The sequence below is a fragment of the Ochotona princeps genome, chromosome 9 (assembly GCF_030435755.1).
Source record: "Ochotona princeps isolate mOchPri1 chromosome 9, mOchPri1.hap1, whole genome shotgun sequence".
Lineage (NCBI taxonomy): Eukaryota > Metazoa > Chordata > Mammalia > Lagomorpha > Ochotonidae > Ochotona > Ochotona princeps.
In genome coordinates this window covers 15,336,511-15,349,579 of record NC_080840.1, presented here as the reverse complement: position 1 = coordinate 15,349,579, position 13,069 = coordinate 15,336,511, and positions in this window count along the sequence as shown.

The following is a 13,069-nucleotide window of genomic DNA, read 5'->3' as shown; positions in this document are numbered from 1 at the left end:
ACTCACCTCTGTATGATTTCTACTCACCACGTTCAGAAAAACAGGCAAACATGCACAATCTAGAATCTCAGATATCTGGGTTGAAGTCAGAGTTCTTTGAGCAAACAGGGTGATGTTAATGGTTTACTTCAAGCATTCATCCCCATGTACTGATTCTTCAAATACCTGATACAGAGCTTCACCCATTGGGTTTTGCATATTCATCTTTATGATGCTCATTTATGTTATAAAAGAGAAAATGGTGACATCCAGGCTTTCTTAAAGAAATTAACCAGAATCTAACCCAATGCATCCTTAAGAAAGCATCAACATTGGAAATGCAACAATGTTAAGTTTTCCCTTCTCTGCTTGTCTGCTTTTATTTGTACTCTGCACAGTATAAATCATGCATACATATTATATATAAAGTATATTTATATTTGATATATATATACATCTTAGCATATATATGCATAAATTACTTTCTCATCATCACTGCTTTAACACAAATTCCGACATATCTGCCTGAAAAAGCTAATATACTTGAATAATTGTCCCAGATAACAATGCTTATCAATGACTCCATTGGCATTCAATTGAAACTCAATCAGTTTTATACTCTACTCTTTAACTTAAAGCAGAAAATAATTTATCTGACTGAGTTAATCATCTTTCCATATTCAACGTTGCAGAAAGTAAACATTAAGTGGACTTTGGAAGTCATTGTGGCATCACCATGTAGTAAGTTAGATCTGACATGAACTCAAGGTCATAGTGATGAGTAGCAGGGGCAGCGACAGCAACAGATAAAATAGCACCATGCCTCAGCAAATATCGCATGCACTAAAGCTCTGTTGGTCAGAGCCAGAAGCATAGTACAATTCAAAAACAAAAACCAAGGGAAGCAAACCCTGGCTCCTCAGATAAAGAAACTGCAGTCACGGGACAAAAGTTAAAGACTCAGAAATGAGTGTGATCCATTGTGTACAAATTGAATATAATCCATTGTGAAACCAGTTAACCACAATGATAATATTAAATAAAATAGAAATCTAAATTATCTTCTCATCTTAATGTGAGTTCATAATTCTTCACTCCCTCTTCATTGAACTACCCTTACAATTTTAGCCATTCAAAACATGATTAAATGGAACATTGTAAGAGATATTTCTTTTTCCAAGAAAGCAAAAAAGTTTAAAACTATGGGTTATGTTATTTTAACCAAATCACTGTGTCAAACCCCTTCAAGAAAATTAAGAGGCTATTCCTGCTGCCCAGTGCCCTCTTACTCTGATATTATTGCCCACAATAACTCAAAATGCATATCCAGAAAGCAATGAAGTTTGAAGCCATTGGAACAAGCAGATATAGTTTTGTGGGTGCCCTATTCATGCTGACAAAAAATTTTCTCCCCAGTGGAAGCGACAAGCACGATTCTTTGCCCTGAAACCAAAGGCACAGAGGTTCCTGTAAAACTATGCCTAAAGATGTGGAGTAGAGTCAACTTCCTACCTGGACTTCTGCTTATGGAACACCTTCACAAAGCCGTGCCTGAGATTCTGATCACAAGAAGAAATGAATACCGCAGTGTAGACAAGAGAGACGCACAGACATTATAGTCTGCCTGCGAGGAACCCACGCACCTGGAATCATCAGGCAGACTGCTTAGGTGACCATTCAGCAACTGCATGAAACTGGATGTCCACTCTCTGAAGAGTGAGAAATTTTGTTGAGCTATAATTTAGAAGGATCTTATGTTTTCTTGAACAAAACCCATAAAGATTCTCATGATGGGAATCTTCAAGAAAGATCTAAGCATGGTTCTTGTGGGAGACTGTTAAACATAATTCTCATGTAGAAGCAAATGTCTAAAAGCAAATATCACTCATAATAATGAGTGAATATTTTCCTGGAGTAGTAATGGATAATAAACCATGTATTCAGAAAGCTTTAACACTGCATAGGGAAAATGCAACACACACACAAACGCATACACACACTGAGCACATTTTTTTCAAACTCAGAAAATAAAAGGTAAAGACAAAATATTTAATAAAGGTGAAGTGAGGGAGTAAGTTATATGGAAATATTCAAGGATCAAAAACACAACGGATTTCTTACTTGTAATTATGCAATCAAAACAAAACACTGGAATAAAATATTTGAAGTATAAAAGGAAAATCTGGGCCCAGCACAGTAGCCTGGCAGCTAAAGTCTTCACCTTGCACGCTCCAGGATTCCAAATGGGCACCATTTGCATCCCGGCCCATCCAGCTCCCTGCTTGTGACCTGGGAAAAACAGTAGAAGATGGCCCAAAATCTTGGAACCCTGCACCCATGTGGCAGACCCGGAAGAGGTTCCAGGCTCCTGGCTTCAGATCAGCACAGCTCCAGCCACTGCAGCCACTTGGGGAGTTATTCAATGGACGGAAAATCTTCCTCTTTGTCTCTCCTCCTCTCTATATATCTAACTTTCCAAAACTAAAATAGATCTTTGAAAAAAAAAAAAGGAAAATCTGTTTACCTTGATGTTTCCATCCAGGGAAATTAACTGTTGTTAGAAATAATAGAGAGTTACTTCAAGAACGCTGATGTGAGGGGCTCTTTAGTTAGACAACCCAGTGAAACAAAGTTGATTTTCAAACAACTATTCCCCCTGGGACTGTGCTAGAGCAGGTTCGGCAGCTTGCAATGCCAGCACCCCATATGAACACATGTGTGTGTCCCAACTGCTCTGCTTTCCATCCAGTTCTTGCCAAGGAGCTGAGAAAGCACGCGAGGATGACCCAAGCATTGGACCCTGCTCCTGTGTGGGAGAGCCGGATGAAACGCTTGACTCCTGGCTCCTAACTGCAGCCTGACCCAGTGCTGGCTGTTACAGGCATCTCACGTTGTGAATCAGCAGATGAAAGACTTCTTTGTCTCTCTCCCTCCCTCTCTGTAACACTTCAAATAAATAAATAGTGCTTAAAACCAAAACAAATATTTTAAAACATACAACAAATGAAAAAGAGTATTATTCAAAAATATGCTAATTTTTAACAAATTATTATGCATAGGAATTAACCCACAACCTTTTCCTCTTCTCTTTCCTGCTAGGTGAATTTCCAGGCATATTTGTTTTGTCTCTCCTGCTCTTATGAGAAGGCTATAGAATCCTCCTTGGATGGATTGGTCATCAACACTTCATGTTCTTCATTAGTCAAGCATTAAGAGGCTAAATTCCAAGTGAAAGAATTTCCAATAATGCTATGCTTTCCTTCCTATATCCATCCTCCACATGCATGGCAGGGATTCCATTGCAGGGATAGCTTGGTGAGAGAATGCTATGACCTTGACACCCCATCCCTGCTCATTCATTGGGTAGGAAGTTCCCTCCAAGGCAGGCAATGCAAGATTATCAGGGACTGTTCACTTTCCCAGTTGTGGCCTTCTTTTCTTTTCTTTAAATCAGCATTTTTTTTTATTTTATTATTGTTAACATTTTATGATACAGTTCCATAGGCTCTGGGATTTCCCTTATCCCCCCCAATTTCCCCCCCGCCACCTAGTTCCTCTATTTCATTACTAAAGTATAGTTCTTCATACACAGTCCTATGTCCATCATTGCAGGCACGGACAATGGCAGAGAGTCCAGCATCTTATTGTCAAGATATAGTAAGCAGTTTCATTGGGAGTCCACCTTTGTCTGGAAGTAGAAATGCATACTACATTGTAGCCTCACATCTGGATATGTTACTCTCCATTTCACAGCTATTGTACATCCCCTCAAATGAAAAATCATAATACAAAATCAACAATAGAAAGAAAAATAGAAATTTATAATGCCATGAAGTTAAATATGTTACTGTGGTCTTCTTCTAAAGTAACCCTATAGGGCAAAAAGTTAATGTGTGCCTCTTAGGTAATACAGTATGCATAAAATCTAAAATATAAATATGAATGTGATCTACTTAAGGCATAATTCATGAACAAATTATCTCTGAGATTGGATTATAAATAAGAGATAGAAGACGCATCCTGGATTGAAGACTATCCCAAGCAGAGAGAAAGAAACACAAAAGGTTGCATTTATGAATGGAGGCAGTATTATTAAACAAAACAGCATTATTCAGTTTGGGGTACTATCACAATACTGTATTTCATGGCATACTACAAGACTGTCATAATCAAAACGACATGGTATTAACATAGAAATAGACATGTAGACCAATGGAAAAGAAACTCCAGAAGTTAAGCAGCTCATCTACTACTACTCAATTTTTGAAACTGACCTAAAATAATTCCTTGGGGAATTAGAGTCTCTTCAACAAATAGAACGGGGACAAAGGGATTTTTACATGTGAAGTTTTTAAATAGGACCCCTGCCTTACACTATATGAAAAATCAAATCAAAAGATACCAAGGATCATCACTTGAAACATCAAATTCCAAGAGGAACACATAGGCAAAATGTTGTAACATCAGAACTTGAAGCTGGAGTAATAGAACTCATTGTTCCAGGACTGAAAAAATTGAATTAGAATGAAGTGTGGTGTGTACCTGTGTATACAGAAATGAATGAGGAGCAAGCAATGATTTTCATGGTCAGAAGGAAATATAAAAGATATGAGGTGTTTCATGAGAGGGAAATAGTCAAGAACAATCCTGAAGCGGCAATGAGGACACTGCCTCAGCTTTGTTCCACAGATTCTATAATGGAAAACATTTGAGAAATATTTGTTTCCACGTAAACATTGAGGAGAACCAAAGAAGGAATTATGTATCTAACAGAAGGAATGAAGGAGCCCAAGTCAAACAGAACCCTGCATCCTTCTTCCATGTTCTTCATTGTTCTCCACCTACCTACCATTTACCTTATTCTACAAGCAGTCTTTGTAATGTTAATGAAAAGTGCATATTATAAAGACTATGAATGAACTTCAAAATTTTGGCACCAAAATAAACATATTTAAATTCCATTTCCCAAGGAACTATTTGAAGTGTCCTCATACATTTTGAACCTATCTCGTAAACTTACTTTCTCACCATATTGATCACTCCCACTTGATCAAATTCTACAATGCTTCACTTAGATGACACTTAACGGATTACAAATAATGGCAAGTTCTAATTCTGATATCCTAGTATGGAATCTTCTCATGAGGACCTGCCATCAAGTGCATCAATTAAGCTTTCTCAGCATGAATGTCCACTGACTGACGAAAGGAAATATGACATTAGCCCTTGAACGCAATTGGCATCTAGCACGTTTAGACTGGAGTGAATTGAAGCCTGACAAGGAACCAAACACAAGATGAGAAAACTCCCTGTACAAAGAAGGCTTTCTAACAATCTACTGAGATTAAGAATGCTTACTCATATACATTACATTTTTATATATATTTTCAGATTTGATCATTGTGTATAACCCTTGTCTATACTCTTGAGGAAGTGGTTTTTCTATATCTTTTTGATTTGTGTATTTAGTGGAGAGTTAGTGTTGTGATTATAAAGTTGAAAGTATGTCAGAAGAAAACTTACAATTTCAAAATAAAGAAAGATGGAAATGAAAAGGAGGGAAGGGGTGTAGAATTGGAACTATTATCCTATTAAGGCTGTACATATAAAATACATAAAATCTGTTTCGTTTATATAAAATTTAAGGAGAGAAAAAATAATGTTTGCCTGAGCAAATAAATTACTACCAACAGAAGGCAGAAACAGAGCCATGAAAGCAGTATTAGGTAGAGTTAAGATTGATTGCAAGCCTCCTATCGCATATTTAGAAGAATAAGCTACAAAATGCAGTGAGGAACCTGGATTTCGTTTACAGAATCTAAGCATACAAAAGCGGGAAGCTTGCTGGCAAGGAAATCCACAATTATGAACAGTTCCACTGCAGCAACCCAGCAGTATTCTGCATAAGAGCCCAAGAACAAGTTGGACTGCTTCAAGCTCTGAATTCATTCAGAGCCCAGGAGGAAGATGTCAGTCTTCTTTCAGGTAGAATACCAGAAAGAGAAAACTTCTCCCCTGGACTCCCATGTGGTCTGAACAGCTGTTTCAGGAATGAATCTAGCCTGTGCTGGCTAAGATAATTAGTCATGATAGCAGGGAACGTTTTGTTTCCAACCAGAGCAGAGAAAGTCCCTGGAGAATAATGAGTGCCTTCATTAAATCAGAACATAATAGTTTGCTTTCCACATGTTGGCTCCAATCAATGATCTTCTTACTTACATGGAAACAAGCCAACCCTCTCTCAATGTAAGTTTGAACACTCCAAGAAGTTGCTCACAATATCTCAGATGCTCATAAGTCAGGGCTTCTTCAGGCAATGCCAGCTTAGCTACTCTTGACAAAGGACAGTGACTAACACACAATAGACACTCACTATGGACAAGAAACACAATTTTCCCACTGCTGAATATTATTCTGGAATAATTCTGCAAGATTATTTTCTTAAGGTGAATTAATTCCCTCAGTTTTGTTTGGCTTTTATTGTCGTCTCAAAATTCAAACACATAATATCAAACAGATGACTTGAACCAGTGAATAAATATGCCATAAAAGAGTTTTGTGTACTTCATTGTTCTGGTTTATGGCTAAACACAGCAATCAGGTTTTGTTGAAATCCGGATAAAATTGCTAGTTTCACTTTGTTTGAGTTCCAGGTGATCTGGAAGAAATAAAACTTCTCCAGGAGCATGTGTTCTTGGAATCCCTTTTTCTTATAATTTGCTCAAGAAATTGAGTCAACCTTTTAGATTTTCCAAGCTTCAGCTTTATAAAACAGACTAATGAGAATCAAGTCTTACCATTCTTCATTCATATCAAATACATTAATTAAGTACTTAAATAGATATTACAAATGTTAAAAGAAAGAGTACAAATGATTCCGCAGGAGGAAATGATGTGATAACCATGAAGAGTTGGTGTGGACACCGCAGATGCAGACGTTGTATCAACAAACACATACAGTGGGCAACTAGCATTGTTAGAGCTGCACTTTCAGATGGCATAGAACTAACAGGCTCTCTGGCGCAATGGAGAGCGCATTGGACTTCTAGCTAGACCCTAGGGTGGTGATTCAAAGATGGCATAGAACATGTACAGGCAACCTTTCATAAGGGATTGCATTTGATTCTCCACTTAAAGAAGCAGTTTTTGCACTGCATTTGTCAATCATAGTCCTTTCTGCATATAATTAAAGTCACCTTATTGTGATTTTATGATTTTGTTGTCATTTGTTGAAGCTTATTTTCATTTTACATATGAAGCTATATGATGCATGCTAGTTAGATAACAGAATGCAATAAATTATAACTTATTAGGAAGTGAGACAGCAGAGCTAATAAGACTTTATGCCTATCTAAAATTGCAGATACTTCTTACTTCCAACTAGTGCTAGGGAATACTACTTCAGGAAGGTGGCATCTTAATGAAACAGCAATGTCTTGATATGATATGATATGATATGATATGATATGATATGATATGATCTCTTTTCCACACAACAGGACAGCAAGAGTTTTTAAAAAACAAAGATAGCTTCAGGGGATGGTTAGAAATAAAACAAGCAGTCTGTTCAATTGATAGCTATGCAGAAGTTCAAGTTCTGTTCTGATAAGGGACCATCAGGTGCATCTGAGGAAGTCAAGGACTTCAGCCGATGGGGCTCAGCAGATTTTGGGTGGAGGCTCCTTGAGGTTCCAAATCATCCTCCAAAATTCTTACGCAAACATGACTACTTACAGAAGAATCACAGGTAATTCCAGCACCAACAGTTGGTTGCTGTATGTAGCTGGTTGAAGAACAAAGCAAAAGAAAACACTTTCGTTACGGTTCTAAGTTCCCCATTGTCATTGTTTTTTGTTTTGTTTTGTTTTGCCTAAATTTTGTATCTTTGAAATAGGTGTATCAGCTCCATTCTGGCTAGTTCTTGCTGATTGGATGAAGTAAGAGGAACTGAACATTTTGACACAGTGAAAGACATTTTCCTTTGTTTCCCCTTCCAAGTGAGCGCAAAGTCAAATTTTCAGTCTCCATTTACATAAAATAATGCCTTTTAACCCTAAGTAAGTTCCCGCAGCTGCTATTGAAAGTTCTAATTGTAAAATTCCATCAAAAATACATCTGATTCCAGATGAGTCCTTGGAAAATAAATTTAAAAAAAACTAGTCTCTAGTTCCTATGACTAAAATATAAATCAGAAATACTAACAATTGTCACCAAGCAATTTTTTTAAAGATTTATTTATTTTTGTTGGAAAGGAGGATATACAGAGAGGAAGAGAGATAGAGAGGAAGATCTTCCGTCCCATGATTCACTCTCCAAGTGAGCACAACGGCCGATGCTGCGCCAATCCAAAGCTGGGAGCCAGGAACCTCTTCCGCGTCTCCCACGTGGGTGCAGTGTCCCAATGCATTGGACTGTCCTGGACTGCCTTCCCAGGCCACAAGCAGAGAGCGGGATGGGAAGTGGAGCTGCCGGGATTAGAACCGGCACCCATATGGGATCCCCAGGGCGTTCAAGGCGAGGACTTTAGCCGCTAGGCCACCTCGCCGGGCCCCAACCACCAAGCAATTTTAACTTCAAGTTAGTAGAGATGTTGATTAACGCTAATTGTAGGTCAGGCAGCATTAAAACAGGTGGGACATTTAGGGCCCATGTTAGTGAGCTAGGAAAATGGTCTCAGAACTATTCGGACTGTATATACAGCATCCTGCTTTTGAGAATGCACACATTTTCTCTTTGGTTATTGTCAAATTGTTTTAAGTCATTCAAGAGAGCTAAGAATCTTGTTTCTTAGACTGTGTTAGTCTAAGACAAAACTGGGCACTGGCATTGTGATACAGGGACAATAACATGCCACTTGCAGGCCTAGCATCTCATACCAAATTGCTGGCTCTTAGTGCTGCAACTCCACTGCCAGTTCAGTCCATGCTTATGACTTCTGAGGAAGCTGACAAAAGATGGGCTAAGGACTGGGGTCCCTGACACCTGTGTGGGAGACCAAGATGGAGTTCCTGACTCATGATTTCAACATGCCCCAAATTTGGCTATTGTGACCCTTTGGAGAGTGAACCAGTGAGTGGAAAATCTCTTTCCCCCACCCTGTCGCTCTGCCCCATTTGCAAGCACATTATCCTAAATGCATGATTTCTGGTCCCCATGTCACTGAATGAGTTAAGAAGAAGCACAAAACTAAGCAGTATCCAGATAAGGTTGGTGAATTGATCTGACAGTTCCACCAATGAAGACATTAACTGCAATGCAATATCCCTAAGAGAGAGACTGATTTCTTAGCAACTTAACTGATTGCTTACATATCCTCAAGGAAATTTAATGTTGAGTTTACTAAATCCTTGCTTGGGTTTATACTCAAGATAGAGACTTTGAAAAAAATATAGATTGCATTTCTGTTTATTTTAGTCAGAGCTAGTGAACTGGAACCACAAAATTGGTGGATTAAGTATTCACGTGCTATGGTCACTAAAAGAAGTTTCCACCAAAAATTGGTACATATAGTGTAGTTTTTATAGCGTGTGATATCACATACATTGTGTATGGCATAAGTGTATGCTAAGCTGAAGTCTGGATTAGATGATAGAAGAGAAAAGCGATCCTCAACAAAACCAGTAAAATCCAAATAAATTTGGTAGTTTAATTATTAGTATTACAATGTTGATAATTTCTTCTTTTTCACAAATGTGCTACAATGATGTAAAATGTTAACATTGAAGGAAGTGAAATGAAAGTATGTATAATTCTGGGTAATATCTTTGCAGTAACCCTGATATCTAAAACTATATGTACAGATTTAAAGTTGAAATATCACCTGAGCATAGCACCAATTAAGGTTAAGTAACTTACAACAAAACTTGGGTTAACACACAAATAAGAAATAGCCAAGTGGGTTGGTGAATTAAAAAAAAAACAGTTTTCTCTTTTTGGCAATAATAAACTGGAAGCATTTCTGGTTCTTTGTTTTCTTTCTATCATTAATTTGATACTCAATAGTGGAGTACCTACAATTTAATAGGAACAACTCTAGGTCATGGAAGTTTCAAGAATAAACAAAACCATCATGATTCCTTCCTTTGTGGAATTTATGTCACTAACTGGACACACAAATATAAGATGTTTGGAAATTAATTTCTCTTAATAATTGCATAACTTGGAGCCAGTGTGATAAATCAAAGGCTAAGTTCTCACCTTGCTCATGGGGATGCAATAGGGTGCCAGTTTGTATCTCAGCTGCTCCATTTCCCGTCCAGCTCTTGCTTATGGCCGGGTAAAGCAGTAGAGAATGGCCCAAAGCCTTGTGACACTGTACATGAGTAGGAGACCTCCTGGCTTTAGATGGGCTAAGCTCCGACCATTGCAGCCATTTGCGGAGTGAACAAGTGGATGGGGGAATCTTTCTCTCTGTGTTTTCTTCTGTGCATAAATCTGATGCTCTTTTATCTTTAAAAATAACAATTGCATAGCTCATGCCCCATAATAATACACTTACAGATATCCAAACAAATTTAAAGTATTTCCTTATTTATGTTTTAACCAGACTTTCTAATACTTAGTTTGTGAGAAAAGTGGAAAATTTAGCATTGACTCTCCCATTTTTTTCGATAGTTTCTTTCTCTCAAATTTAATTTGATACTGTGATTTTAAAATGGCTTATTCCCCTCTAAGACTCATGATAAAATTGATCACTATCTTGGTAGTGGTAAGAGAAGAACCTTTAAGGGAGATGGTGAGTCTTGAGTGTTCTGATCTCTTGAAGGGAGTATGCGTGAACTCTCACTCTGATGGAACCAGATTGTGAGAGTAGTGACTAAAACAGAAGGTTTCTATATACTGTCCCCTCAATCTTCTGTTATTTTCTCTTTTGTTTATGCCAATTCTCTTCCACTTTCTCTCATGAGCTGCAACAGCTTGAGGCCCTCATAAGAGCTGAGAAGATGCAGTACCATGTTCTTACCTTTCACGGCCTCCAGCCCCATGAGTCTGGGTATTCAATCTCCTCTATGTAACGAATTTTCAGATCTCAAGTATTTTTCTGACATTAGAAAAATGGGATATGATATTATAGTCTCAGATCATTAGAACAGGCATAAAGCTTTGCACTCAGAGTCTTTTGTGTGTGTGTGTTGTACATTCTATTATGCATTTCTTATCTGGATAAGATTTTTAAAATCCTACCTGCCTGTGGAGCTGCACTCCCCTGGTGTATGTGCCTTTTGTGTGTGTGTCACTCTTGTTACCTGCATTAGATTGACTATTGTTCCTGCAGTGTATGAATAATAATAATAATTTCTTGAAGTCATTTATGGAAAAAATGGATAAATATCTGCTAATCTAGTATGTAGCTTTCCTAGGGCCATTGTAACAAAGATATCACAAACAAAATCATTTTAAATAACAGAAACATACTCTGTCCTGATTTTAGATACTAGAAACCTAAAAATCAAGGTGCATGTGGATTCTGGAAGCTCAGAAAAGAGTCCTTCCTTACAGTTTCTTAGCTGCTGAGGATTATTGGAAATCTTTGGGTTCTTGCATGTAGCTAACATCACTTCAATTTCTTTGTGTTCAGGTAACTCACTTTCCTCCCTGTTTTGGCATCTCTGAATCCAAACTTCAGGCTTCCTTCCCTTTCAAGGACGCCAATGACTCTGTCACCCTGTCACTCTGTCAGGGCCTATTTTAACCCAGTTTGACAACATATTAATTTAACTAAATCTGCAAAGTCTCTGTACTCAAATAAAGTCATATCATAGGGATTGGGGTTTAGACGAGAACCAATCGTTTTGGTGCACACAATTCGATCACATTTACCTACTTACATAAATACATGAAAACCATCATAGTCTTCGAGTTTTTATTGTTCTAAGCAGAAACTATTCATTTCTGTGTGATTCAATAGTAATTTAACCTCACAAAAGAGAAAACTCTTATTTAGGGTGTTTTCATAAGATTGTACTGAAGTGAAAACTGCAATGGACTTGGAGGGAGAAAAATTGGGGCTTCTATTCCAATTTCCTACTTATCATTCTAAGGACCATAAAACGAAAACCATATGTCAATTGAGTTAAATTTGGCCTGCACCCCAATTCTACCTTCTTGCCAAACCCCAAACCTTCTTCTTGACATTTACTGCTTCCCAGCTGCTTCCTTCCTCGGATTTCTCTCTGACTCAGCACCCCTGCCTCAAGATTGTTGTATTACAGTGCCCACTCCAATCTGAAGTCTGTCAGAAAAATTGCAAATGACTTTGAAATTGGCGAAAGAATCCCTAGGAGTTCCTAACTGTATATCTTTCTCTGTTATCTGTACCCTTCTTGACCTTGAGTTGATTTCCATCGCTTGTGGATTGTGGGAAAAATTATGTAACGCCCACGGTTCCTGTCTACTGAAACATAATTGCGTTTTGATCAATTGGGGCACAATTAATTCCCTGTTGTCATTGAAGGAATCCAATTTTCTGCATTATTGTAAAATAATTTCAGCATTCCTGGCTGACTGTAACTTTGAAGTATCTGAATTTCCATGTAACTCATTATAACATTCACTTTGTTCTCTCGTTCACTAATAAACTATAAAATTTAATTATAAGCTTATTTTATTCTTGCATAGTTCATGCAAAACTACCTTTTTAAAATTAAATGATCATGAAACAAGGCAAAGATCAACACCTGCAATTCAAAATAAAATATGAGAGTACTTAAAAACATTCATGAAAAAAGGAATTAAAAGACAAATTTATTTTGGTGCATGCAATTTTGAAACTAACGATTAGATTTTTGTAATATATATTTTCTGTAAACTTTTTAAAGATCCTGCTTTATGCTGCAGGCATTTCAAAGGTTTAATAAGTTCCCTAAAACCTGGGTAGAGGAAAGAAAAGCATAGAAAAGGAAATACAGCAAAGTTTTAAAAAAAAAATTTTAACAGATTGGCCTGGGACAATGACCTAGAGACTAAATCCTTGCCTTGAACCGCTGGAATCACACATGGGCATCAATTCATTTCCTGGCTGCTACATTTCCCATCCAGCTCCCTGCTTGTGGCCTGGGAAGGCAGTAGAGGATGGCCCAGTGCCTTGGGA